Source organism: Diceros bicornis, unplaced genomic scaffold, assembly GCF_020826845.1.
Source record: "Diceros bicornis minor isolate mBicDic1 unplaced genomic scaffold, mDicBic1.mat.cur scaffold_95_ctg1, whole genome shotgun sequence".
In the NCBI taxonomy this organism is placed as follows: Eukaryota; Metazoa; Chordata; class Mammalia; order Perissodactyla; family Rhinocerotidae; genus Diceros; species Diceros bicornis.
In genome coordinates this window covers 734902-761623 of record NW_026691844.1, presented here as the reverse complement: position 1 = coordinate 761623, position 26722 = coordinate 734902, and the positions used below count along the sequence as shown (strand labels likewise).

General features: G+C 48.2%; 1 pseudogene; it reads right to left on the bottom strand.

The window, feature by feature from the left end:
• Positions 1 to 1967: 1967 nt before the first annotated feature.
• Positions 1968 to 26722, bottom strand: part of LOC131403917 (butyrophilin-like protein 9) — a 49306-nt pseudogene continuing 24551 nt past the window's right edge.

The following is a 26722-nucleotide window of genomic DNA, read 5'->3' as shown; positions in this document are numbered from 1 at the left end:
GTAATTAGTATTTTGTGGGGAAATATTTCAGACCTCTATTGTAGGGTAGAGCTTTCTCTTCTCCTTCATTTATTCATTCATTTATTTATGTATATCAGTGTAGATATAGATACTCTTGGATTCCTATTTTCCTTAATCTGTAACCACCATTAATTATTTGATGTTCAAATTTGGCCAGTGGGAGTCCTTTAAAGCTGACTTTTCTGTACAATTGGCATCTCCCCATCATTCCTTGAACATTTCCTTACTTTCTGGTAGAGGATGTTGGAGACTCATTCCGGTATGTTTTTTTCAACACCACCAAGCTATTAACTCAATTCTGACACCATCTACCTAGAGATAGTGTCAGATCCGACAGGTGAAGGGCTCAGTCCTACAAGATTGCCCCCACTTCACACACCAACTGCAAGTCCAGGTTGTTACCTGTGCTTTTGACCAATGCATGATAAATCAGAGGTTTCCACAATCCACTCCTTGGGTTCAATTAATTTGCTAGAGCAGCTCACAGAACTCATAGAAACAGTTTACTTACTAGAGTACTGGTTTATTATAAAAGGATATAACTCAGGAACAGCCAGATGGAAGAGATGCATAGGGCTAGGCATGTGGGATGGGGTGCAGAGCTTCCCTACTCTCTCCAAATGCCACTCTCCCTGCATCTCCAAGTGGTCACCAACCTGGAATCTCCTCTAACCCACTCCTTTTGGGTTTTACGGAGGTCTTATTACATAGGCATGATTGATTAAATCATTGGCCATCAGAGATTGAACTCCATCTCCAGCCCCTCACCCCTCCAGGGGAGGGGAGTGGGGCTAAATTACAACCCTCTAATCACATAGTTGCTTCCCCTGGCAACCAGCCCCATCCTTAGGGACTTTTCAGAAGTTATGGCATAATTTAAACTCGGGTGTGGTTGAAAGGGGCTTGTTATGAATATGAAAAGACACCCTTACCACATAGGAAATTCCAAGGGTTTTGGGAGCTCTGTTCCAGAACTTAGGTTGAAGATTAAATATATATTTCTTATTATAAATGAGAATATCACACCCATCTTTTCTCTGACCCAGCCCTGGAGTCCTTCATTTCTGTAAGGAGCCTTGGTTCCTTTCAGTGGAAAATAATACTAAAAACCAAGTTCTGGGCGCTAGGAGTGCTCATTGGTACAGGGGTATTGTTTCTAAGCTCTCAAAGCAGCTAGAGCTAGGAATCATCTGTATGCACACATATCCAACTCCCTATCTATTTATCTATCATGCACCATCTATCTACCTATCTATCAATCATCTAGCTATCTATCATGTGTGTGTTCCATCTATCTATACAAAGTAAAAACGACAAGGTCACAGAGTTATTCTTTCATTCTCTCCTTTCCCGTCTGTATTTTTTGTAATTTCCTTTCTCTGACAGAGAAACTTGACTCTCAGCACGCCTGGTGAATTTTCTTATTTGCTTGTTGAGCAATTCTTGTCATTCTTTACTTTAATGTTCAGATTGCCCCACAATTGATGAGTCGGAGCCTCTTCAGCCCAGCCTCTCTGTCCTCTTGCTAGACCCCATCAGTTATGAGCACATCTGTGCTTTCTGGCACCAGATGCTCCAGATGCACACCGTGCTTTCTCTGCCCCAGCCCCGGGATCAGCTTTCTCCAAGTTCATTTTAGTGGGGACTGACATTTAAGACTAGGATCTGAGCCCTAGATGAACTCACTGCTTAAGAAGTGACATTGCTTCTAGATGTTTGTAGAGCTAGAAAATATATACAAAAAATATACAAATTAACTGATACCTCTAATCCAATCCAATCAGGTTTCTCCCTTTTCCCCCCATCCCAGTTTCCTTCTCCATCTTCCACAGGAACACCCCGGCTCCTGGCAACATCAATCTATTTTTCCTCTATTGTTCATTCCTACCATACACACAAACAAGCCTTGGAACTGCCTCTTTTTCTTAAAGAAGGTCATACACACACACACACGTCGACATGCACACAGGCGCCTCTGCCCCCCTGCTGCGCTGAAGTCTTTAGCTTTTGCTGTCATTTTGGCGGGACACTCGGGTGGTGCACTAGGTCACTCTAGACAAAGCGGGAGAGCCAAGCGCTGGCCGGGCGTCGAGGAAGCTGCCCAGGACCCAGCCCTGCGGCCGCGAGAGCGCGTCACCACAGCCCCAGGGCGGGGTCTGAGGGCTCATAAGGCTGTAACCACGTGCCACTGTCGTCCTCTTCGGGGACACGTATCCCTCTAACCGGCAACGGGCAGATGGTGAGGGGATCCGGGTGTTCACCGCCATCGTGGCCTCTGGGCCTGAAATATGCGCAGAGCGAGCCCGAGAAGCTGTCTGTGAAAGTGAGATGTGGGAGCTGTCGGACACACTGAAGGAGGAGAGCCGCCCCGCCTCGCAGTCCAGGAAGACACCCGCGCGCCGGGGCGGCACGCGCAGGGTGAGCGCCACGCGGTGGGGTCCAGGACAAAGTACTCGCAGCGGTTCCACAGCCCCATCACCAGTAGCCGCTGGCCGGACTCAGGCGCGCCGGCCCCGCGCGCGGCCCCGCGGCCAGACGCGCGCCCAGGAAGCAGCGGCCGCGCCGGCCCACGTGCACCTCCCAGTAGCGGCGGCCGGCAGAGCAGCGCTCACGGCTTAGCGCGCACGTCTGCTCCGAGAGCCGCTGCAGACCGCCCGGCTCAGCGGCCAGGCCCGGGGCCGCCGCGCGGGAGGACACGCTCTTGCCATCCTCAGAGACCTCCAGGCTGGGATGCGCCGAGGCCGGATCCAGGGTCACGTCCACTGCGCAGAGGCGTGGGGTTAGTGCCCACAGAGGACGGTTCTGGGCCCCACCTGTCCCCTCCCCTGACAAGCAAACCTCTGATTCTCCTGGTAGAGCAATCCGTGGAATCCTCACATGCACCCCTACCCCAAACACCCCCTGGGGCTGAACTGGCCTGCAAGTCACTGCCCAGCATTTGAAAGTGTTAAGAGGAATCCTATTTCCTGCCCAGACAGGAAGGTTCTTCAATTCCATACTAGGTGCCATGGAGAGCAGAGATAGCAAACAAGGTAGATTCGTGGGGATAGAGGCGGGCTCACTTCCCCAAGTTCTGGTCAAGGAGGAGCTCAGGGCTGGTTCTAGTCCTGGCTGGTGCCACCACCCTGTGTGACCTGGAGATCACCACGTGAGCTCTGGGCCTCGGTTTTATGGCAATATTAGGATTTTAAAACTGAAAGAGACTGCTGAGGTTATCTAGTCCAGTGCCAGGTAGTCCAACACCCCATCCCCCAAAACACACCCATCTGATGGATGGGAACCCCAGGGATCCTTCAGTCAGATGAGAGGTTCCTCACAAACTCTGTATTCTTTCCTGCAAACAGGCCCTGGTAGCAGCCTTCCGACCAGATGGAAACAAACCTAGTGTACTAAAACCCAGAAAGCAATATGCGTGCCTGTGGGAGCCTGTGAGTGCAATCACATGCACGCGAGCAATGCGTGTATGTGTAAATGTGTGCACACGCAGAAATATGTGTCATGTTGTGTGTCTGTGTGTGCAGGCCCCATACTTGGCTCTGGACAGGCCCTCTAATCTCAGATCTTTCCACCTCCCTTCTGTCTAAGTCACAGTTCCTTGGCTTCAGTTACCTGCAGATTGTTGGGCTGCTCTCCACTCTGAAACCAAACAGAGAAGAAAAAGCAGGTCAGAGATCTGAGTCAGGAACTCTGGAACCTCGAGGAGGCTCAAGATGCATGAGGGGTGCCTGCAAACTGAATAACCCCATTCTCACCATGACAGTTGGTTTGGATCCAGGCGGGTCTGGGCCCACCATGGAATTTTCCCGGGTATTTGGGATTGGGTAGGGGGCGCATTTCAGTGCTGGGTTATACCAAGGCTGCACACAGGCTGAAGTTGTGCTGGGCAAAGCAGGAGAACACAGCATGTGGGCAAAGAGAACCAATACATGCGGCTGGGATGCCCTGAAGGACAGAAATGAAGCCTCAGCTCTGACCAGTTCAGTCCCCAGGAGACTCAGCTGAGCATGGCTCCAGTCTTAAGATGTCCTTTAGATATCTTGTCTTGCCTCCTTCCTAACGTGAGCCATTCTAAGTGAATTTCTGTTTCATTTTATCTTGTTCTGTGTTGGGGCCGGCCCCGTGGCTTAGCGGTTAAGTGCGCGCGCTCGGCTGCTGGCGGCGGGGGTTCGGATCCCGGGCGCGCACCGATGCACTGCTTCTCCGGTCATGCTGAGGCCGCGTCCCACATACAGCAACTAGAAGGATGTGCAGCTATGACATACAACTATCTACTGGGGCTTTGGGGGAAAAATAAATAAATAAAAAAATTTATCTTGTTCTGTGTTACAATAGAGAGATCACCAAGTTGTAAAATATAGTCATGCACCACACAATGTTTTGGTCAATGAGAAACCGCATATATGACGGTGGTCCCAAAAGATTAGTACCATATGGCTTAGGTGTGTAGTAGGCTATACCATCTAGATTTGTGTAAATATACTCTACGATGTTCACACAATGACAAAATCACCTAATGAGGCATTTCTCAGAATGTATCCCTGTTGTTAAGCAACATGTAGCAAAAGCAATAGAAGATCTTTTCAGAGCTCCATAAATTTACAGCAAGGCCTTCCAACCCTGCTTTTGCATCAGAATAACCAGTAGACTTTAAAAACATATAGCCCTTGCACAGAATAACTCAATTCTATAAAGATACTGATTCTCCCTAACTTTATCTATAAATTCAAAGCAATTCCATGTAAAACTACATTTAGATTTTTTTTAGGAACTTCATAAATTTATCCTAAAAGTTCTATTTTAAGGAGGTCCATTAACCTTAAAAAGAAAGCGGAAATGGAGGACAACTTGTACTTGCAGGTACTATAAAAACCACACCAATACAAACAATGCAGTGCTAGGTGCCCAATGGACAGACTCTTCTCGACATGGGAACCGAGTATGCACTGAAGGTGACCCCACATCAGTGGGGGGATCACAGATGGCAGAGCAGCTGGCTTTGGGAAAACTGACTCACCATATGGAGAAAAATCACTGGAGTCTCACCTAACACCAAATAAAATGGTGAATTTCAGATGGATTAAAGACCTACACATAACACACATAAAGTGAATAAAAGAAAGTGTAAGAGAATATCTTTGTGACCTAAGAGTGAGGAAGCTCCTCTTCAACAAAACATCAAAAACACAGGGTACAAATTTGATGAATTAGATTTTATCGAAATTAATGATTTCTTTTCAATAAGGGGCAACACAGACAAAGCAAATAGCAGATAACAGAATAGAAGAAGGAATTCACAATGTTTAATATCAATGAGGGATTAATATCCTATATATATATATATATATATATATATATATAAAAGAACTCATGTGAATCAATAAGAAAGAGACAGCATCCCATAGGAAAAAAGGGCAAAGGCCACAAACTGGCAATTTTCAGAAAACGAAGCCCCAAAACTAGCATGTAAAGAGAGGTCCAGACTTCTTAGTGTTCAGAGGAGTGCAGACTAAAAGCACAACGAGAAATCACTCATCCTCATTGACTGGCTAACTTAGAAAGCAGGCTCATGTGGCATGTGGGCATGTGGAGCCTCAAGGCACTGCCAATGGCAGGATAATGGTGCTGCCTTCAGAGGGTCCCTCTACCCCACTTGTGACACATCCCCCATGGGCCACCAACTCCCCTCCTGGGCATACATCCCAGAGAAATCTCCACACACAGCCAGAAGACTACACAGTTGAGGCTACTCATTCAGCGTTGTTTGTGGTGGTGTGGAGTGAGAGGCAGGCTTGAGTCTCCAGGAGAGTGGCTGGCTAAAATGGGTGCTCTGCAGCAGGAAGGAAAAACAGATCAGATGTACATGTGGAGGAAGGTAAAACACAGTGATGAGTGAGAAAAGCAAGGAACAGCATGAGACTATAAATGTTATTTACAGAAACTAAAATGTATGTGCACAAAACAGCAATTCACGTTTTACAAGAATACAGTCATGCATCACTTAACCATGGGGATACGTTCTGAGAAATGCGTCATTAGATGATTTCATCATTGTGTGAACATCATAGCTTGTACACAAACCTAGATGGTACAGCCTACTACACACCTAGGCTGTCTGGTACTAATCTTAAGGGACCACCATCCTATACGCGGTCCATCGTTGACCACCGAAACGTCATTATGTGGTGCATGACTGTATATACAAAATAAAGATACACATTAGACTGTATGCTGTATGGGGGGAAAGGAGGAAGGTACAGGGAGAAATAGTTACATACAGGGTAACATGCCCACTCCAGACCCATGAGTCAGAGTCTTTGAGAGTGGGCACCAGGAATCTAGATGACTCTGATGTGCAACCAGGATTGGCACCAACGATTTACAGTATGCTTACACCTCAGGACAATATCAAAGTAAATGCAGAAGTAAAACTCAGATATAACCTCTACCAAGTGACATAGATTAATATATGCCATGTGGCTGTGGAATAAACCAGAATGAAGCATGTTTGGTTAATCATAGCAATGACTGGGATGCTGAGATGTAAAGTGGACAGTGGGAGGGACATGAGCTTCACTCACCGGCCTGGCCTTCAGCTCTTCTCCAGTCTGAAGCAGCCAAGGGAAAATGGAATTAGAACACCAGGTCCCTGCAGCTTCCCTGCTCACATGATGCATTTTGCACCCACCCCTGCCCCTCTCCCCTTTCTCCTGCCACCCATACAGCCAGCAGGTTTCCAGCCTGGGCATCATACCTAGTTGGGAGATGAGAAGAACACACATGGATACCCAGATGCTAAAGAAGAAATAGTTCTAAGAACGGTCGCTTACCAAGTTCTGTCTGAAGCTTCCCTGTAAGCAAAACGCAGGGAAAACATCAGCCTGGGGATGAATGGAGACGCCTTCCCAAGGCAGTAAGGCCACTGGGAACCACTACTCACCCCAACCCCATCCTTGTCTCTGCATCACCCTAAAAAAAGAAGCCCATCTGCGGGATTCTTACGCCTCATCCTACTCCTTGCTCTAAAGCAGAGATCTGCACAGGCCCAGAAGGGACAACACTCTTGGTACTCAGGAGCCTCTTCCCAGGGCTCATGGCTGAAGGGGCTACTGCTCTTTTGCCCTGAAATCACATGCTTTCCTGGGGAGGAGGTCCTGCAGGAGCCTCAGCGCGGCTTCCTGGGTACATTATTTAAAGGACTGGGAGGACATCACACACAATTATTTCCCCTGGCCAGATACCAAGACTGATATTTTGCCATTAGAAACGCATTCCTTTGATTTTTTCATGCTAGGTCTTTTTTTTTTTTTCCTGAGGAAGATTGGCCCTGAGCTAACATCTGTGCCAGTCTTCCTCTTTTTTGTATGTGGGTTGCTGCCACAGCATGGCTGACCAGTGGTGTAGGTCCACACTGGGAACTGAACCCTCGAACCCTGCCAACCTAGGCCACCAAAGCAAAGCAGGCCAAGCTTAACCACTACACCACCGGCCGGCCCCCCAGGTCCTCTTTTAAAACTAAATGCTCCTGGGAAAGGCAACACCATACACTAATTCCAACTACAGTGTTAATGACTTATTATAGTTGGTTTTTTTGGGTTTCCTTTTTCCCCTTCAGGACTGGGTAGGCTGCAAGACAAACTTCTCCAACCTCACAATTTTGTCTGGAGTTTTACTGGAGCCGGCAAGGTGGTTCTTTAGGTCTTCCCCCTACCCATAGCGGCCTTCTCCATTCCCCTTCCTTTGGATTCACTCTCCCCTCCTCTGTACACACACACACACACACACACACACACACACGCACCATGGTTTCAAGGTGCTAAGTCCCTGTAGGTAGAAAAATGAATCTGATAATTCACTCCACTTTGGTGCAAATTAAAGGCGTTCCTTGCCAGTGGCACTTGTATTCAAGAGAAGGACATTCCAGGACGATGAACAGGAGGGAGTAGGCGTGTAATTGTAACTGAAGCGTATAGTTTGCAGGGGAGGGGCTGGCAGGGTCTGTCCACAGGGTCTCAGGCCAGACCTCCTTGGCAGCTGTGCTCCAGGCTGGGAGGGGAGAGGTGGGAGGCACAGAGGGATGGGTCGCTGCCATCCATCGCTCTTCAAAGGGAGCCTAAACTCATTGAACTATTTCTTCCACTGTGCGCAAGCAGGGTTACCCCACTAGCCCGCAGGCCAGCACCGTGTGCGCGGCACCCAGAGCTTACCCAGTTCCGCTGTGAGTTTCCCTGGAGAAGAAATGAAGAAAAGAGGGAAATCTCGACGATGAACACCGAAGCCTCGTTTCCCCAAAGTGCACGGCCTCGGGCCCCGGCGTTCTGGGGAGCAGGCTGGGGTGGACGCGAGGGAGGGGCGGGCCCCGAGGCTGAGGAAGCGGAAGAGCACCCCTCGGCCGCCCCCTATCTGCCCTGCCCGAGGGTCTGCAGTACCGGCCTTCTGGACCCACCGCCCTCCCTTCTGCTGTCAGGGCTGGGAGCGAAGAGCGCGCCTCTCCCTTGGTTACCTTTGTCCTTCTCCGCCTGCTCCTTCAGCTTTTCTGCCAGGAGGAAGAAAGGGGAGAGGACGTGAGTGCGCGCTCCCGCCTGTCCCCTCCCGCCTCAGCCCCGCCCGCGGGGGGACGGCGCCCCCACCGCCCCTCCCGGCAGGGCCGCCTGGTGGCTCGGGCCCTCCGCTGCTGGCGAGAGAGGTGCAGCGCCAGCGCCCTGGGCAGAGCCGGGAGGAGCGGCAGCGCCGCCAGAGTCCCGAGGAAAGCTCTCTTCCAGGGGGAGGTTCCGGGTGAAAACACGTCTGGAAAACACCCCACAGGGAGTTGTCCCGATTTAGGCGCCACGAAGACACTAAGTGACGACACTGTTCCGGCCCCTGCGTGCCGGAAAACCTTCCGAGGGACCTGTTGGCGCATTCAACCCCCTTGGCCCCACGGAAGCCATCTGTAAAGTGGGACTGGGACCTGCTCTCGAGGGGTGGATCCCGAGGAAGAGCGGCGAACTTGAAGCTGCTCGGCGGAAAGGGGGAAGTGCTGCCAACTGCAGGACGTGCAAGGACAGGGGCTGAGCGGCCGCCCACTCCCCTGGCTTGACGCCCCTGCGACCAGCGCCCTGGCCTCCTCCGCTTCTACTCTCGCCCTGCACCTGAAGATCAGGAGAATCCGAGGCGTGTTGTTGATATCTGGAGCCCAGTGAATTATTGCTCTCTACCCTCACCATGGAATCCACAAGTCATCCGCCTGCTCCTTGCAAATACCTGGCTTCTACTTTTCTTCACACCGTTGGAAGAACTGATAGCAAAGCCCCTCTGTCCTCTCCAGGCTCCCTGGGGAGGATCAGCCCAGAGGCAGGATGTGGCTCAGGGCAGATCCACAGTGGCTACACAGTAAAGAGACAGGTGCAAAAATGGAGAGTAACCCTTTAGAAATTCTTGTGGCATTTTAAGATAATAATTTTGTGTCTATTGAAGACAATTATAAAAAATTGGTGCTTTTATCTCAGTGGTCTTTTTAAAAAATATATTTTCCTTTTTTAGTGTGGTAAAATATACATAACATAAAAACTACCATCTTAACCATTTTTAAGCTTACAGTTCAGTGGCATTAAGTACATTCACATTATGCATCCATCACCATCAGAACTTTTTTCATTTTCCGAAACTGAAACTCTGTCCCCATTAGACTGTAACTCCCCATTCCTTCCTCCCCCAGCCCCTGGTAACTTCTCTTCTTTCTGTCTCTATGAATTGACTGTTCTAGGTGCCTCATATAAGTGGAATTATACAGTATTTGTCCTTTTGTGTCTTATTTCACTTAGCACAACATATTCTTTTGTTTTTAATTTTATTTTTCTAGCAATGCATTTTTATTGTATTGTACAGAAGTATTGGGCCACAATGGATTGGTCTTTCACCACAAATGGTTTGCAAAGCACTGATCTAAGAGTTAAGAGCTAGGGCTCAGGGTCAGATGCCACCCTGACCTGAAATCTCAACATTGTCCCTCTGTCCAGCCTCTCCTGCCTCCTCCCTGCTCCTCCAATAGCCACCCACATTCCCATCCCAGGACCTTTGCACTTGCCATTCCCTCTACCTGAATGACCTCCTTGCAGATATCTGTGTGACTCACACCCTTTCTACAGGATAAACACAAATCTAAGAAGGAAAAAAACGGATTTTCTCTGGTGCAAAAAGGGAAAGATACTCCCCCTTTCCCTTTTCTTAGAGTATTTCCTTTAAAAAACTTGTAAATCCTTTCTCTACCCCTTTGAGATTGTATGTAAATCCTTTTGAAAGCTGAATTAGCCTCTGGCCAGCACAAGCTAGAATTTTTTTTTTTTTTTTTTTTTTTTAAGGAGCTCAGAGCCATTTCTTTGGAATGTAAACATCCCAGGAGAAAGTGTCCCTAGCTCCATGCCATAAGTTTTACTTCCTAGCCAGGTTCCAAGTTGTAACTACTGTGCTTGTCATAGAGATGTAAGGTGTTTTATTTTTCCTTTGGATAAAAACAATTAGCTAACACAGATGGCCACTCCAATTACTAGGTGAATTTCAGATGAACTATGTGTAACACATGGTGTTGTCAAGTCCTCTTCCCTGAGGTCAAGTTATCGCTTATAAGGGTGAGGTTTCTTTCTTATGATAATGTAACTATTGATTTGGACCAATGTGAAAAATGGCTCATAGGTTAGGTTTATCCTCAAGATTTAACATGCCCTGGGCGTCCTGGATGATGGCTTCCGTCTCTGGAGGCAGGCACTGTCCCTGATGGTCTCTCCATTGAGCCTTGGGCTTGGGGTACCAGCCACTGGAGCTGCACCTCAGCTGAATGCCTCCCTCCTTGAAGCCCTCAAGGGAGATATGAGGGTCTGAGCCCAGCCCTGGGAGAGGCAGGAGGAGTGGGAAAGATCAGGCTCCTTCCCAGAACTTGTACGTGAAGTTCATGCCACTACTCAGCATTTGCAGTCACCGTAAGGCATCACAAACTGTGACTGCTCTTAACACACATGTGGGCTCACAGCCCCCACTCGTGGACTATAATAACAGTCTAAATCAGTTGTGCTGTGTGGGACATGGGGACAGTACTACCCTTGAGGGGCATTTGGAAATATGAGGGGGGCCATTTGGCAGGGAAGGACTACTGGCATTTAGTCATATTATGCATGGGACAGTCCCTTAGAATGAAGAATAGCCTCACCCCAAATTTCAATAGCTTGTTTTCTGTCTCTTAGATCCCACCAGAGCTCAAGGGCTTGTGTCATATGCATTCCTTTATCTCCCCATCCTTGTGGAGTTAGCCTTCTATTTTGAATTTGCAAAACATTAATATGGTTTAAACATCACCACTGTAAAAAATGTATATCAAGACAGCCCCAGACCGTTCTCCATCTTTTCATCCCAATGCACCCCCCTTCTTAAGGCAGCAGTTTCGTTCGTTTTTAGTTTATCCTTCCTGTGTTTCTTTTGTGCAATGTTTCTCCATCATCCTTACACAAAAGTGTACATGCTAGAGAACCTCTTTTGCAATTTGCTTTTTTGTCTTAACAACATCTTAGAAATCACTCCACACTGGTTCATGGAGCCCCTCCTCATTTTTCCAGCTGCACAGCATGACTCACTCCATTGTGTGATGGACCATACTCAGCGCCTGTGCCTGGACATTTCAGTCATTTTCACTGTTTAACAATTACAAATAAGGCTACAAAGTGAAACTTATACATCCTCCTCTTTCACATTGGAGGTGTGGGAGGTGTATGTTCAGCGGAAACTCCTAGAGGTGGGACTGCTGTCCAGAGGGTGGATGCACAGACAGTCCTGTTAGCTATTGCCAAACTCCCCGGCACCAGAGCGTCTGATCTTTGAACTCTGTCCATGTCTTCAGAGCAGAGGGCCTACTTCCCAACAGCTCCACCAAAATGTGTGGTCCAGCTGTTGAATTTTTGCCAATCTGATAAGTAAAATAACTGCGTCTCAGCTTTGATTTGCCTTTCCTTCATTATGAGTAAAAGTGATCATCTTTTCATGTGTTTAGGGGCCATTTGTGTATCTTTTTTATGAACAATTCTTTTGTTCGTTTTCTAATGAATCTTTCTTTTTAATCTTTTTTTTTTTAATTAGAGATATTTTTCCTTTTCACTGTGACTCTCTACTCCTGAGCAAAGCAGTTCTATCCAAATGGACCCCTCCTCCCTCTTCCCTGCTGGGGCTTGCCCGGGTCACGCACCTGCTACCTCCGCTCCCAGACCGCTACCCCAGAGAAGTCGCTGGAGAAGAACTGGCACCCATATGGGCCCTGGTCTGCGGGGACGACGCCGCGGAGCTGCAGGATCACGCTGCCATCGGCGATCTCGTCCGTGACGAGTTGGGTCCTGTTCTGGAACTGCGCCATCTGCCGACCGTGGAGCTCCTGCCCGTCCTGGTACAGGTGCACCACGTCGGAGGGGCCGCTCCGGAACCAGCGGATCTCCATGTGCTGGGCGTCCAGGTACGGCGACAGGTGGCACGAGAACTCCACCTCCTCCCCGACAAGCGCCAGGATGGATTCCTCGGGGCCTACCACCTTGACCTCCTCATCGAGCGCCTCTAGGACGAGAAGCCAGAACAACGGACAAAATCAGCCCTCCTCAAACATGTTTTTATCACGCCCCTTTGCAGCTCAGGAATTGACAGCAAACCCTTCAAATGAGGAAGATGAGACACACTACAGGACGACTGGTTCGGTTTCTTGAACAAGTAATTGTCATGGAAAATGTGAATGTGCCAGATTAAGAAATACACAAGGCACTTTACAAACAGATACAATGTGTGGTATTGGACTGGTTATTGGTTTGACCCAACCAGCTGCAAATGCTACTTTGGGGACAATTATATAAAAGTGGCCAGGGCATTCGATGAAATGGAATCTTTGACCAAAAAAACCAAATGTCAAAAAAATGTTACTATTCTCTTATTTGACTAAAAAAATACATATTTGCATAAATGTGCAGAGAAAAAGATCTGAAAGGAGATATACCAAATTGTTGATGGTGGTAACTTCTGCATAATGGGAATAGATGTTTTCTTATTTTTCCTTTGTCTGATTTCCTAATTTTTGTATAATGCATAAGTACAGCTTCTGTGATAACAAAGGGTATCAGAAATAATCTGTGGGCTCCCTGCCTCAGGGGTTTTCCTATCTAAAGGCTAAATCCTGCCTTGGGGAGTTCTGTTTATGAGGATCTTTCATTTGGTCGTCGTCTTCGATGGTGTCTCCATGTGGCCCCGCTACTCCCCCAAGCTAGTCTGTTTTCTGCAGTTTCCATGAGTGTTGCCATTCCTGCAGCAGCTCCTTTGCACGTGATGTTCCCTGCCACCCGGCATGCCCTCGCTCTTTTCTCTGGCTTCTGTGCACTTCATTTCCTTCCTTTGAAGTTCAGCTAAAACCCCATCCCCAAGTTCTCCCTTCATGGATCCCACAGATCGTGGAGGTGCATTTCTGTGTTCACGCCATTTGGGACCCCTTGCTGCCCACTGGGCATAGCCCATCACCCTTCCTACCAGCTTCCCTCTCCGGCTTCTCTCCAGCTGTCTGTCCCCCACACCTGATGCCCGGCCCTCTCCTTGGGCACACCCTGCCTCAGTTTCCCCCCCATCTGTCATCTTGCTGGAAATGTGCTTCCTGGAAGGCTCTGCTCAAACACTACCTCCTCTCCCTGACTCTTCTTGGCTTTCTGGAAAAAACAAATTGCTCTCTTAGCTGTGCTCCCAAATCCTTGGATAAGTTTCTCTTGCAGCCCTGGTCACACAGCTGGACAGCCAGCTGTTGATATCACGTCCGTCTCCCTCTCTTGACCACAAGCTGCTTGAGGAGCTGGGCTGTGCCCAGTCACCTTGGTATTCCTGGTTCCCAGCTCAGGGAATTAGGGAATTGCATTTGCATAATTAGTTGATACTCTGTGTTGGCTGCTTCTTTCATGAGAGATGGTAGTCCCGAGGTCCTTCCTGCCCTTTGAAAGCTATGGCTTATATGCAGGAGTGGAGTTAAAAATATTTACCAACTGGTTCAGCCCAAGCACAGACCAGCAAGAGTTTCTTTGTACCCTCTTGCTACACCCCTGCCATGCCTGTGAGCTGTAGGGTCGTGGACAGTGTGTAAGGGGTGCCAGGTGGCTGGAGAGATGGTAGAAGAATACTCTGGGGCTGGATGGTGCTCAGGGCCAGTGGCTCTTTAACAACTGGAATGGAGATCTTGTATTTTAGCCACTGGTGTGGTGTGGTACAAGGCTACAAGATTTTAGCCTGGGAGCAGCTGGCAGGAGGGCTGGGCAGAAGCAGATGTGCTCTCGTCCTGGCTGGCTGGGCTACAGATCAGACACCTACCTGAGTTCAGCTCCCCAGGCTGGAGGAGAAGGAGGAGGTTGGTGAGGAAGAAGAGGCTGCTGGGCAGAGATGCTCACTGGGACGAGTCCAGGGAGACTGGGAAATCCACCATCTCCTCAGCAGTGGGGCCACCTCGAGAAGGACAAAGAGACGGTGGAGTGACGCTGGAGAGCTGGCACTCAGCCCGTCAGGCCTGAGGTCTGTTGATGCCTCAATTATTTCTTATTTAATTCTTACCAGGCCCAGTGACTGGCTTCTTTTAAGCCACAGTCAGATGTGGGAACTCCTTCTGATTTTACCAGGCAGCACTGCTACCGGCGTCGCTGGCCTTGCAGGACTCACGCAGCTGTGAAGGGACAAGGCTAAAGGGTCCCAAAGGAGGCGGCTCTGAGCTTTGTATTGTTTAGAGCCAAGAATAAAGCCACACATTGTGTGTGGGCTCAGCTAAGATTCAGTGGCTTTCCCCAAACAAAGGGAAATCTACAAGGACTCTCAGATGCATTTTCATTCTCCCTGCCCCACCTTGCTCCCATTTCCCTTTGGCCTGGAACATCAGGTCCACAAAACAGAAGAACAAACACAGAGCTCTGATCTTTCGGAAGTGGTATGCGTGCCTGGAAGCTGCCTGTCAACTCCAGCCACATCTGGGACGCCTTCCTCCAGTCCTGGGACCTCAGGTGGAGTCTCTAGAAGGTCAGCTGGTAACTGCCACTCCATCTACAGCATCTTAGAGGCCACAGGGATGGGGTGGTCCCTCTAGCCATGCCCCCCGATCTGTGGTCCAGGAGACCCAGCCCCAGCACAGGCGGGGTGTCCACTCGCACCCCTGATGCCCCCTGGGCCCTGTGGTCATGTCCGGCAGGCTGACAGCCAGGGCGTGGGGGTGGCTGACACATTGTGGGAGGTACGGAATCCTCTCCACATTTCTCCTCTGTTTAGATGTGCCACATTAGGCAGATTTTTTAACTGGCTAAACCTCAGTCTCTTTGCTGGAACAGTGGAAGAAAACACTGCCCACTCAGAAGGCTGTTAAGCCTCCCTCGGGCTGGCTGGGTGCTCTTTATAATAAAAGCCAGCACCTCCTCCCTCGTCCTCCACCTTCCAGACATCTGCTCTCTGTCTTCTTTCAGAGACTGCACCCCTCTCCTTTCACCCCATCGGAGAGCCCCCCATTCTACTCTCCAGTACCTCAGTCTCCCCTCTCCCTCCTTCTGCCCCCCACCCCTTTGCTTGATTTTCCTTCTCCTGCAGACCTGCCACATGGCGCATGTTCCTGAGGTCCTGTGGCTGCAGAGCCCCCAAGATGCCATCAGCAATACTACCAGCAGGGAGTGGACAAAGGACTTTAAAAGCTGCTGGGTCATGCAGGAGAAGAGTGGTCAGAGGAGGTGTGAGAGTTAGTTAAGCGGCGGGGGTGGGGTCCCTGAGTGACTGTGAGCTGGAAGGCCCTGGGCTGGTGGAAATACAGCCGGAGGGAGGGGCAAGGGCCTGCGAGGCAAGTGGCCAGTGTCTGGGGGCCCTGCCCTCTTGTAGGCAAAGGGACAAGTTGGGTGGCTCCATTCGTTTTTCAGGAAGAGCCCCTTTAGGGGAGGAGGCAGGAGTCTCCTCTGGGGAGGCTTGGCCATTTTGATGGCTGGAAGCTATTGGAATCACTGTTTACCCAATAGCCAGCATAACAGAAGCCTTGGGTCGGAGTCCAGGCTCTGGTCCAACAGTCCAGCCTCTTGCTCTTTTGGTTGATGGTAGGAATGTGTCTGTGACAGGCCTGGAAACCGGCAACAAAGGACTCCGGAGCAGGGGTGCACGTGGCTTTGCATTTTCTCTCCGTCTCCCTGTCCCCTTCTCTTTTGTGTCCCAGTCTTTTTTCTGGACTCTCACATGGAGCCCAGGAGGGCACAGCCATCAGGGCTATATCAGCACCAGCTAACGCCTTCCAAAACAAACAGGGCTCACATGGATCCATTTGGATCGGCTAGATTCTCAGGAATCAGTCAAGACTTGTGTTAGGTGGTACTCAGGTCCTCCCAGAAGGCAGCGAGGGGGCGTTAGGCCTCATGGCTGGGGTTGGGGGTGCCTCACAGGAGGAGCACATGCTCCAACTTCCCTGGGCCGGGGGATGGTGCCCCCTCCTGGGGGGCAGTCAGTGTGTTCCAGACCGTGGAATTACTAACGGGACTGCAGTGCTCTGTTGTGATACACTTGTGTGATTTCCATCACTAAGGTGCAGGGCGAGGAGGTTGTAAACACAGGCACACACATACGTGTGCACATACCCACAGCAATAAAAACTAACATGAACTGAGCGCTTACTATCTACCAGGTGCTTACCTATACCAGAAGTATTAATATTATTATTACAAATAGATCCAAATTACAGACAAGGAAACTGAGGCCAGGGAGGCTAAGTGACTTGCCCTGAACACACAGCTAGGAGGTGGTGGAGTGGGGGTTCCTCTCAAGCTCAGCGCTTCGCTGGACACAGAGTCCTCAGCAGCTGTGCCGTGTGTCAGGGCTGGGTGCATTCTCAGTCCTCCAGCCCCCAAACCATGACCCTGTTAGGGACTTCCTGGCCACAGACCCTGACGCAACACTCACCCTGATGGCATCTCACATGCTCTGAAGAAGTGGCTTGAGTCCCCAGGTGTCAGCCACAAGACCAACCAACCAACCAACCATCAAATGAATAAAAATCTAAAAACCCCACCGCTGATAATACAACTTAAAACTGGAATCTCTCTCAGACCTGTCAACAGCATCTTCTTGGATAGGAGACAAATGCCCCATGGTCCCTTTCTCCCAACACACAAGGACACGGCCTTGAAAGCCTTTAATCAGAAGGAGACAGTCTGGCAATTTCCTGAAGTGACTTCAGAGGGGCTGAATGCCCTTCTTGCCCTCCTTCCCACATGCTGCCTGAAGTTACCCCTCTTCCAACCTCACTCTGAGGTTTAAAGGCTCTGACCCTTATCAAACAAGTACCCTTGTGAGTGGAAACACTGTAAATGGATTTCAGAGTCTATTTCTGGTGGGGAAAGGTGAGAGACTGGACATGCTGGATATTTGGGGAAGAAGGAGGGCCCAGTGAGGAGAGGGACAGCCAGAAAGGGGGTCTCAGACTGGAGCTAAGCTTTGCTGGTGGGGTATGTTCTCCCTGCTTTCTAGGGGCCTCTAGGTTGTTTCCTCCTGAAGACACAGAGGGAGGAATAAGGGTTGTGCACACTAATGCTGAAGAGATCCAGGGGAAGCCCATTTCTCCTCTTCCTCCTCATTTTCTCCCTGGCCCCACTCCAACCCCATTCGGTTTTCTCCTCCTGCAGCTGCAATTCCTAAACAACACTTGACGTTCTCTTGATTTCCAGCCCTTCGGCTCCTGGATGTCTCTTTATTTATTTATTTAATTTTTTGTGAGGAAGATCAGCCCTGAGCTAACATCTGCCAATCCTCCTCTTTTTTTGCTGAGGAAGACTGGCCCTGGGCTAACAACTGTGCCCATCTTCCTCTACTTTATATGGGACACCGCCACAGCATGGCCTGACAAGCAGTGCCTCGGCGCGCCGGGAATCCAAACCCGGGCCGCTAGCAGTGGAGCACATGTGCTTAACTGCTGTGCCACGGGGCTGGCCCCTGGGTGTCTCTTTAAAGATTATTATTTTTTTGCTTTTGCTACTTGGTGAGCTTGGGCTGCATAAAGTGGTGTGCATTGCCCTCCTCCCATTCCCCACGTCCGAAGCTGTAAGCTCCCACGGGTAGGGCTTCTGCACTCTTGCACCTTCTCCCCATCCAGCACCAGCTGCGATGCTTTGCCCCCGTAAAACTGTCAGTTAATGCCCACTGGCTTGTTTTTGTTTGATTTCAATAGGCCCACAAGAGGATTTCCACCCCTAGTCTCCTCTAAGAAAGATGAACCACTCCAAGAAGGAACCTTCAGGGCCGGCCCGGTGGCCTAGCGGTTAAGTGCGTGCACTCTGCTGCGGTGGCCTAGGGTTCGCAGATTCGGATCCCGGGTGTGCATACCGAAGCAGGGCCTGTCAAGCCATGTTGCGGTGGCGCCCCATATAAAGTGGAGGAAGATGGGCACGAATGTTAGCTCAGGGCCAATATTCCTCGGCAAAAGGAGGAGGAATGGCATCAGATGTTAGCTCAGGGCTGATCTTCCTCACAAAAAAGAAAAAAAAAAGAAGGAAGCCTCAGTGAGGCTTGAAATGGCTTGAGGTGGAAATGGGATGTGTCTGAATCCTGCCTCCTCAGTGGAACTGCCTGAATGGGCATCTCCCCTTGGCCACACTTGAAACACCCTGTCCCGCAGCCAGGCTCAGCTGACAAGAAGGTGCCAACCCATCTTGCGCTCTCTCCAAAACCTCCTACTGTCATTTCCTGCTTTCCATTTCTGCAAGGTGGACATTTAGATAGGCAGTGAGAATGAGCCACATACCTGACAGGTAGCAGCAAAAGGTCTGAAATGGCAGATGAGTCCTGGTGATCTCAACTCCCCTGCAAAGGAGACAACTGTTGTAAGGGTCTTGGTCTCAGATGCTAAGATCCCCTAGACACAGGCTGACAGTCGAGTCAGCTCTGTCACAGAGGGGCCAGCTCGTCTGTGACAGAATTATCCGCCCACCTTCCACCTTAAGACACGCACTGCTTGCTCTGTCCTTTGCTATAGAAATCGAGATGGAGAGAACAAAGTGAGGAAGTCCCTGTCACATCCTGTCTCTGTGAGGCAAATCATGAATTGAATTTCCATGGAAAGTGTCCTGCCAAAGTTTTAGAAGGAGAGCAAAGGTATCTGGGGGCTTTGTAGAAACTGCAAACTGCAGAGGCTCAGAGCAGGAAGAAAATGCTCCAGCTGGCTGCCCAGGATCTCTGGGATCCAGGGAGGCAGGATGGCCATCCCTGACTAGCCCTTCTCTCTTAACCATCACAGGGAAAGACACAGAGACTGGACTGGAATATCCGCTAACTAAGGGTTGGGAAAGGGCTGATGCCCAGCTCTTAACTTGCCATACCCTCCCCTGCAGGGCAAGAGCAGGAAGGAAGACAGCCTGGGAGCGTTGCCATAAGTAAAACCCACAAGAGCTGTTCACACACAACTTGGAAATACAGTGGGGCACTGTATTGGGATTACTCTAATGGAGTGGAACTCAAAAAAGAAGAAGCAACCACTACCCTAACCCACCCCATTTTGACATAGGCCTCGGTGCAACTTTGATATTAGTGGGAGAGAAGTACAGTGGACCAAGGTGCCAGTCACCTGGCTGCACCCCACACTGACACCCTCCCTAGGGGACAGATCAGAGCTGTGGCACAGGGTAGCTAAAGCACATGCAGGACACCCCCAGAGACTCTCAGAAATGCCTGATGTTTGGGGTGGGGCCTGGCAGGTGCTCAGGCTCTGGGTGAGCAGGTGGAGGTGAGAACAGTGAGCTATGGGGCACTGACTTGAAGGTGACCCTCCATGTTCAGGCAGGCTGGTGCATATATCCTGGGCTTATGCATGCATAAAGATGTCCTACACAGTAAAGGGGGCTAAGTGGTGAGCTCAAATGGTGGGTGCAGGTCCTTGGGGCTGGGGAGACACAGGAGTGCTCAGGGACAGATTGAACTTAAAATGGACACTGAACAGGATCAGGGAAACAGGAGGGTGAGGGGAGGGGGACAGACATTCTGAGGGGGGGTGTTGCTGTGTGGAGATGAAAAGTCTACGGGCTTGCTGAGAGAGTTTATGAAACGCACCAGTGGAAGGGAAGGCTAGACAAAAATAGATAGGACCCAATTCCAAAGGACCTTTCATGCCACACAGGGAAGTGGAGCGACATCCTGGGCAGCCCAGAGCCATCTGGGAGTTCAAAGGATCTGAAGTGATTCAGGCTAGAGAAGGAAAATGGCGGCTGTACCAAGGGGCTATTTGGAAACGTTAATCCTTGCTTTTCATTGCCCTTTACCTGAGGTCCTCCACACTGCCTGGGGAGAGGTGAGACTGTCACAGCAGGAATGCAAAGGCAGCAGGCAGAGTCCACTTCTGTGATCCCAGGCACAGCCCTGCTGGGATGTGGGAGGGAGACCCCACCTAGCACTGCCTGCACACCAGGGTGCTCACCCAGCAGGAACAGGACCCCATGGCCGTCTCACCAGCTGTATATGGGCACCTCCAGTCCAAGGCCTCAGGAAAGGTACAAAGTCCTGTACTCAAAAAAAGAGTAAGCGCTGGACTCCTGGTGGGTTATAAGTGAGACAGGAAGGACCCTCACCTGTCCTTGGACGGTGGAGAACCCACCACGCTTCAGCCTCTCCATCAGGTCCGTTAGGACAATCCTGCTTGGTGGACACCAGCCCTCACCATGACACGGTCTGAGGGAATTCCTGGGCAGAGGAGCGGGAGAGTCCCTTCCTCAACACAAAGGCCATTCTCACACACAGCTGGGACACCAGAGGAGATGGAATGAAAGTCATATCCAACTCACAGGTAGGTGGATTAATCCTTCTCTTCTGCCAAGGAAGGATGGCAAAAGACAGCAGTAGGGGTGGCTTAAGATAAACTTGTGAGCACAGAGGCAGGCTTGAGAGGGAGGGGAGTCATCTCCCCTCCTGAGTTTGAAAATAAAATGTTTCCCTCATCCTCAGAGTCCATGCAGGAATTTGTGTCACCTCTATCTCCCCACTCAGTGACCATCCTAGCTTTCCATGCTTCTCTCTTTTTATTCTTGGCCCCTAATCTTCACCAGCCCAGCACGTGCAGCCTTCACATTCACGCCCATGCTTTTGCATGTGGTGTCCTGCTCACTTCTTCTCCCTGCCAATCCATGTGCTCTTTCGCCAAGGTCCTCACAACACTTCTTCTTCCAATGTCTTCATGGGTGAACTCTGTGCACAACCTCTTCCTTGTCACTCTTCAAGTTGCTACCTATAGTTTGGACTTGTGAAAATATCTCATGAGGCACATTTGCAAATGTCTTTATGTGACTGTATTTTCTTTTCACCTACAGTTTGGACCCCTGGAGTTCAGGGATCAAGTCTCCTTGGCCCTTGGCATATTCTCAGGCACCAGCAGATTCCACCTGGCATAGGTGAGTCGCATGGGTTGACTCACAAAGGAAGAGACAGTCATTAAGGCAGATGGTTTTTGGTCTACACTGCTCAGGGGCTGTCTTGACATGAGTACAGCCATGTTTGGCTGCTCCATTGACCTACAGCCACCAGCACACAAAGAAATATAAAGCTGCTTTCTGTGTGGTGGGGACTGGCCTTTTCCCGGGAACTGGCCTTTCTCCCATGGAGAGAGTTGCAAATTGTAACATTTCAAGGCTCTTGGAGCGTCGTAGCACGGGATGGACTGGCCATCTGTGCCGGGCTAGGACAATAACCAAAGAGAACAATGCACGTACACAATTACTGGGCTGGGACATTAGCCAGGGGGCTCAATGCACGCACGCCACTGATAACCATTTGTGCATGGAAACACTAAATGCTTGCTCTGCAAACTCTGTAATTGCTTACTCAAAAAATTATTGATGGTATAAAAACTGCTGGAAACTGAGACCTAGTGAGAGTTCCACCTATGGAAGGGACGTCTTGCCCAGGACGTGTGATCCTTGCCCAGCCGCGTTGATTGACAGGACTCTCCCGGCAGTGGGGTGTGAATATTGTGAGTAATTGATTTGATGTGAAGTAATTGATTTGATGTGAAGTAACTGATCTGATGTGTTCTTTTTCAGTCAACCTGGTGTTTCTCTTTCCGGTTGATTTGTGTCATTTCTCTTCCGCTGATATGGATGTTTTCCCTTTCCAGTCGAGCTGATGTTTTTTCCCTCTTAATATTTGACCTATTCGGATCTGTTTGCAGACTATCGCCTTTACTATCCTCTATATAATAAAGTATACCTTCAGTCCATTTGTTTGGAGCGGAAAGTGTTTTTTACGTCTCCGATCGAATCCCCGAACCTCTCGTAACAGGGGCAGAAAGAATGGATTGGATAATTTCCCATCAACCTCCCCCCCAGCCCAAAGCATTGCTCCCGAACCTTCCTCACTACATACTTTCCTTCGTTTTTCTCCAAGGAACTGATACTGAAAATTCCTGTGCCACCATTGTGCTTTTGTCACACAGGCGGTGAAGCACACACACACTGAGAGAGAGGGAGAAGCACATTGCTCTCTGAGCTGCAGGCACTCATCTTTAGCTGGTTCCCGGGGAATGTCAGGGGCTGCAGGGGCTGCACATACTCTTCCACTGCCCAACCAGCCTGAAGTCTCCAAGGTCAACAGGCATTTCTGGGGTAACTTGTAAAGTGCTACCCAAAGGCATCAGCATTGGGCACTCCCACCTCAGAGGAATTCCTGTGCAGTAAAGAATTAGCCAGCATCCTCTCCTAGCATGCAGAGCCGTATAGAATGAGAGTTGGTTGTGAAGGAGCCACCAGTTCAATGCAGGCCCTATGAGAACAGTGCTCACACGAGTGCCATCCATTTGGAGAGGCAGTGGATGGGCTCTGGTGGATGGACTTCATTATGCTTTTTCAGAGAGCCAGCCCAAACTTAGAGTTTGACAGAGATTGAGTTACGAAAAGATTGTAATGGAAGAAAAAGTGATAAGGCTGTTTCTTAAAGATGGTGCTCCACGCCCATGGGCATCAAACCTGTGCTTCCTTCCCCGGCATGGGCGGGCTGCACAGTGTCGTCCACAACCTCTCCTGGCTCCTCTGGCGAACAAACAGCACCTGTTTGTTCTGTTCGGGGGAACCCATTTTAAGGAAAATTATTTACAATTTCTAAATAAGGCCAAAAAGTGGCCAACATGTCCTTCCAATGTCATATGGGGGCACTGGCACAATAAGGATTAATTATTTATTAGGGCACTTGGTTTGACTATTGTTTACTATTACTTGAATGTCCCAGACTTAGTGCACTTGCATATTTAACTTGTAGATTTTGTCCAACAGAGTTGCGAATAATTTCTGTCTAATGGAGAAAATAGTCTCAAAGGTATGGTGGCCCAAAAGGTGGGACATTAACCACTTCATAGATAAGCTGGTAATCTTATCCCAACATTGCTATATTAAGCTGCCTCGATGGACCTAACTTTTCAAATGCTCTTTGAACCACTCTTTACCATATTATTGATTCCCTCAAGAACTAATGGGTTGAATAAAATCTTTGACACAAGTTCATTTATATTTGAATGATTCATGTTTAAATTTTTTTAAAATTATACTTTGTTCACGTTTTAAAAATTATGAGAAAATAAAAACACATTTATTATTGTTTTAAAAATTATACCTTGACAAGTCATTAGCCTAGAAACAGCTTTTCTGGAAAGTGCCCTGACCCTGGCCCTAAATGAGCAGTAACTGGCAGGACCATCCGCCCGGCCTCCTCAGCACCGTGCACTCCTCACTGTCGTGATGAGCCCCAGTCCATCCCTGATGGAGCCCAGATAAAATGGGATCATCTGGAAAACATTGCCAGAAAAATCAGCTTCAACAGTGTCTTCTCCCAAATACTAGAGGTCCTTGTAGGAGACCCTTCTGCCTTCCTCTTTGTCCTTTCAGGATTAGGTTTCTAAATGTCTAAGTAAAAATGACAATGTCATTACAAAGACTTTTAAAAAGGAACATTCACAGCCTTAGTTGTGAGAACATCCACTCACTGCTGTACTTACATCATTGGGCCTAGGAACTAGTAAGGATGCAAATCCCCAGCTAAAATTGAGCAGCTATGTTCCCGTCACAGGGCCCAAGAGGGCAAATGGTGGCCCCTTCTGAAGTTTGAAACTAAGAATCAAGCTGTTTTCAGTAATTGCCTGAGGGAGAAATAGGGGGGTAACATGGTTCAGAGATGACCTCTGGTGACTACTAAAATGTTTGTCCAATATTGGGCTGGGGGAGGGGAGGGGCTGCTGGGAGGCAGAGAAGCCTGCAGTGGATTTGGTGGCCAGCCAGGGCCCTTCCACTGCACATGGGCCACTGTCCTCAACAACCACAGTTGGGACAACACACCAACTCCCAGGAGGAAAACGGAGGCAGCAACAAAGAGACTAGAAATAGAGGTGAGCTCCTCCACAGATGGAAGAACACGGTGAGACCTTAGGGATCATCTTGCCCAAGGCCCTCATTGCGCAATCCAGAACCAGAAGCCCTGGAGTGTGAGGGACTCCACTGACCTAACAGGGAGGCAGAGCTTCTAGGACACCACACATCCTATGGCCGAGTGCAGCTCTGAGAACCTGCCCCAGATGGGCCAAGAGCTAGTCATGGACACAGTGTCCCTGTTGAGACTTGGTTCTGAAGTCTGCAAGGGACGCTCCACAGGGCCCCACTCCCATTGCTCTGTGCACTGTTTCCATCTTGTCCATCTTGGCATCTGATATGCAGAAATTCATTGTTACAAAAAATGCTTCGGTGAATGTGTTCTGTGCATTTGTGTAATTATGTCCTTAGAACAGAAGATTGCCGGATAACAGGGAACATGCATTTAAGGTTTTGATGGCTACCCTGCAAAAATGCTGTGCCTATCAGTACCTCTAGAAGCAGGGTACAATGGTGCCCATCTCTGTACACGCTTTTTAATAAACATTGATGTTACAAATCTTTTGCATTTTGCTAAATTTATTTTACTGCACCTTTTCCTATCCTGGTGAAGTTGTGCATCTTTTCATGTTTATGGTCTGCTTGTATTTCAGGTCTGTGAGTTGTCTGTTCTATCTCATGCTTATATTTATACTCGATTGTTTGCCTTTTCTTATCCATTTGTAGGCATTCTTTAGATATTTTGGATATTGACCAGAATTATTGTCTGTAATCTTTGAGGCAGATATTTTACCCATTGCTTGTGTTTTTACTTTATTTATGGTATCTTTCATCTTAGAGAGATGAAAAATTTAATGTAGATAAATATGCCAATAATTTATTTTACAGCTTCTGGGGTCTGTGTCATGATTGAACATAAATTTAGTTTTAAATGATTAACATATGGTACAAATATTTCTAGGATCTTCTTCTAATAATTCTATAGGTTTTGTTTCGTTTATATCCATTAGGAGTGTGTGTGTGGTGGGGGAATATAAAGTCTCCCATGCGAAGCAAATATCACATCGCCTGTTAGAGAAAACCCCAGTTTCCCCGACTGAAGCGGCCTCTTCATGCTTACTGCATTTCCGTACATTGTTAGGTCTGTTTCTACATGCTCTGTTCTGTTCCATTGACCTACTTATCTCTTCCCATATCAGTAATACACTGTTTTAGTGACAATTTGATATCTGAAGGGCATCTCACTTCTGATTATACTTCCTTTTCTAAAGTGTTTGAGCTATATTTATGTATTTGCTCCTCCATATGAACTTCAGAATCATCTCCTGTATTTTTCAAAATCAGTATCTTGGGGTTTGGATTGGAGTAACTGACACCTTATAACATGTTAGTCTCCCACCCAAGAATATAGTCCACTTTTTGTCATTCAACACAGTCTTTTAGTTTTCTTCTTCAGCCACATTAGTTGTTGAGACTTTTTTCCTGGATTTTATTTCACAGATTGTGTGCTATTATGAAAGGGATTTTAAAGAGTGTTCTAATTTGTTATTGCTAGTGTCTGGGGAAAATCATTGCCCTGTTGTTTATATCTTGTACCTGATCACCCTTTAAAGCTCTCTTATCAGTTCGAATAGTTTTTCGGTTTATTCTCTTGGGTTTTCTAGGCAAACAATTTTATCATCTGCAAGAAATACATTCTTTCTTTTGTATTTCAATATTTATGCTTTTAAAAATCGCATTGTTGGGGTTCTCAAGAACACTTGTAAGTAACAGCATTGATAACAGACATTGTTGTGTTATTCTGGATTTTAAAGCTAATGCTGCTGGTGTTTAATATTAACTGTGGTGTTTGCTACATGTTTTCTAAAAGATACATTCTCGAGTCTTTTCCTTCTATTCCTAGGTTACTGAAAGGAATTTAAAAATATGGAATGGTTGTCTAATTTATCAATTGCTTGTTAAACATCTATTAACTTGATAGTTAATAATTTTTGTCCTTAGTGAAATGAGTTTCATTAATAGAATTCCCAATGCTGAACCATTCTTGTATTCCTACAATAAATTCTACTCAGTCATGGGTATTACTCTTTTAATATTCTGCTCTGTTTGTATACTAATATTTAATTTAGGGTTTGTCTTCCATATTCATGAATGAGATAGGTATATAATTTTCTTTCATTTATCTTTCTTTTTTTCTCCCTCAGTGTTTTCTTTATCCAATTTGGAATAAAGATTGTGCAGTCATCTTAGAAAAAGTAAGAAAGCTTTCCATCTTCTCTGCAAAGTTTTTTAAATATCACAGAACTGTTTGTTTGATCGAGTAACTTAGAGAACCATCT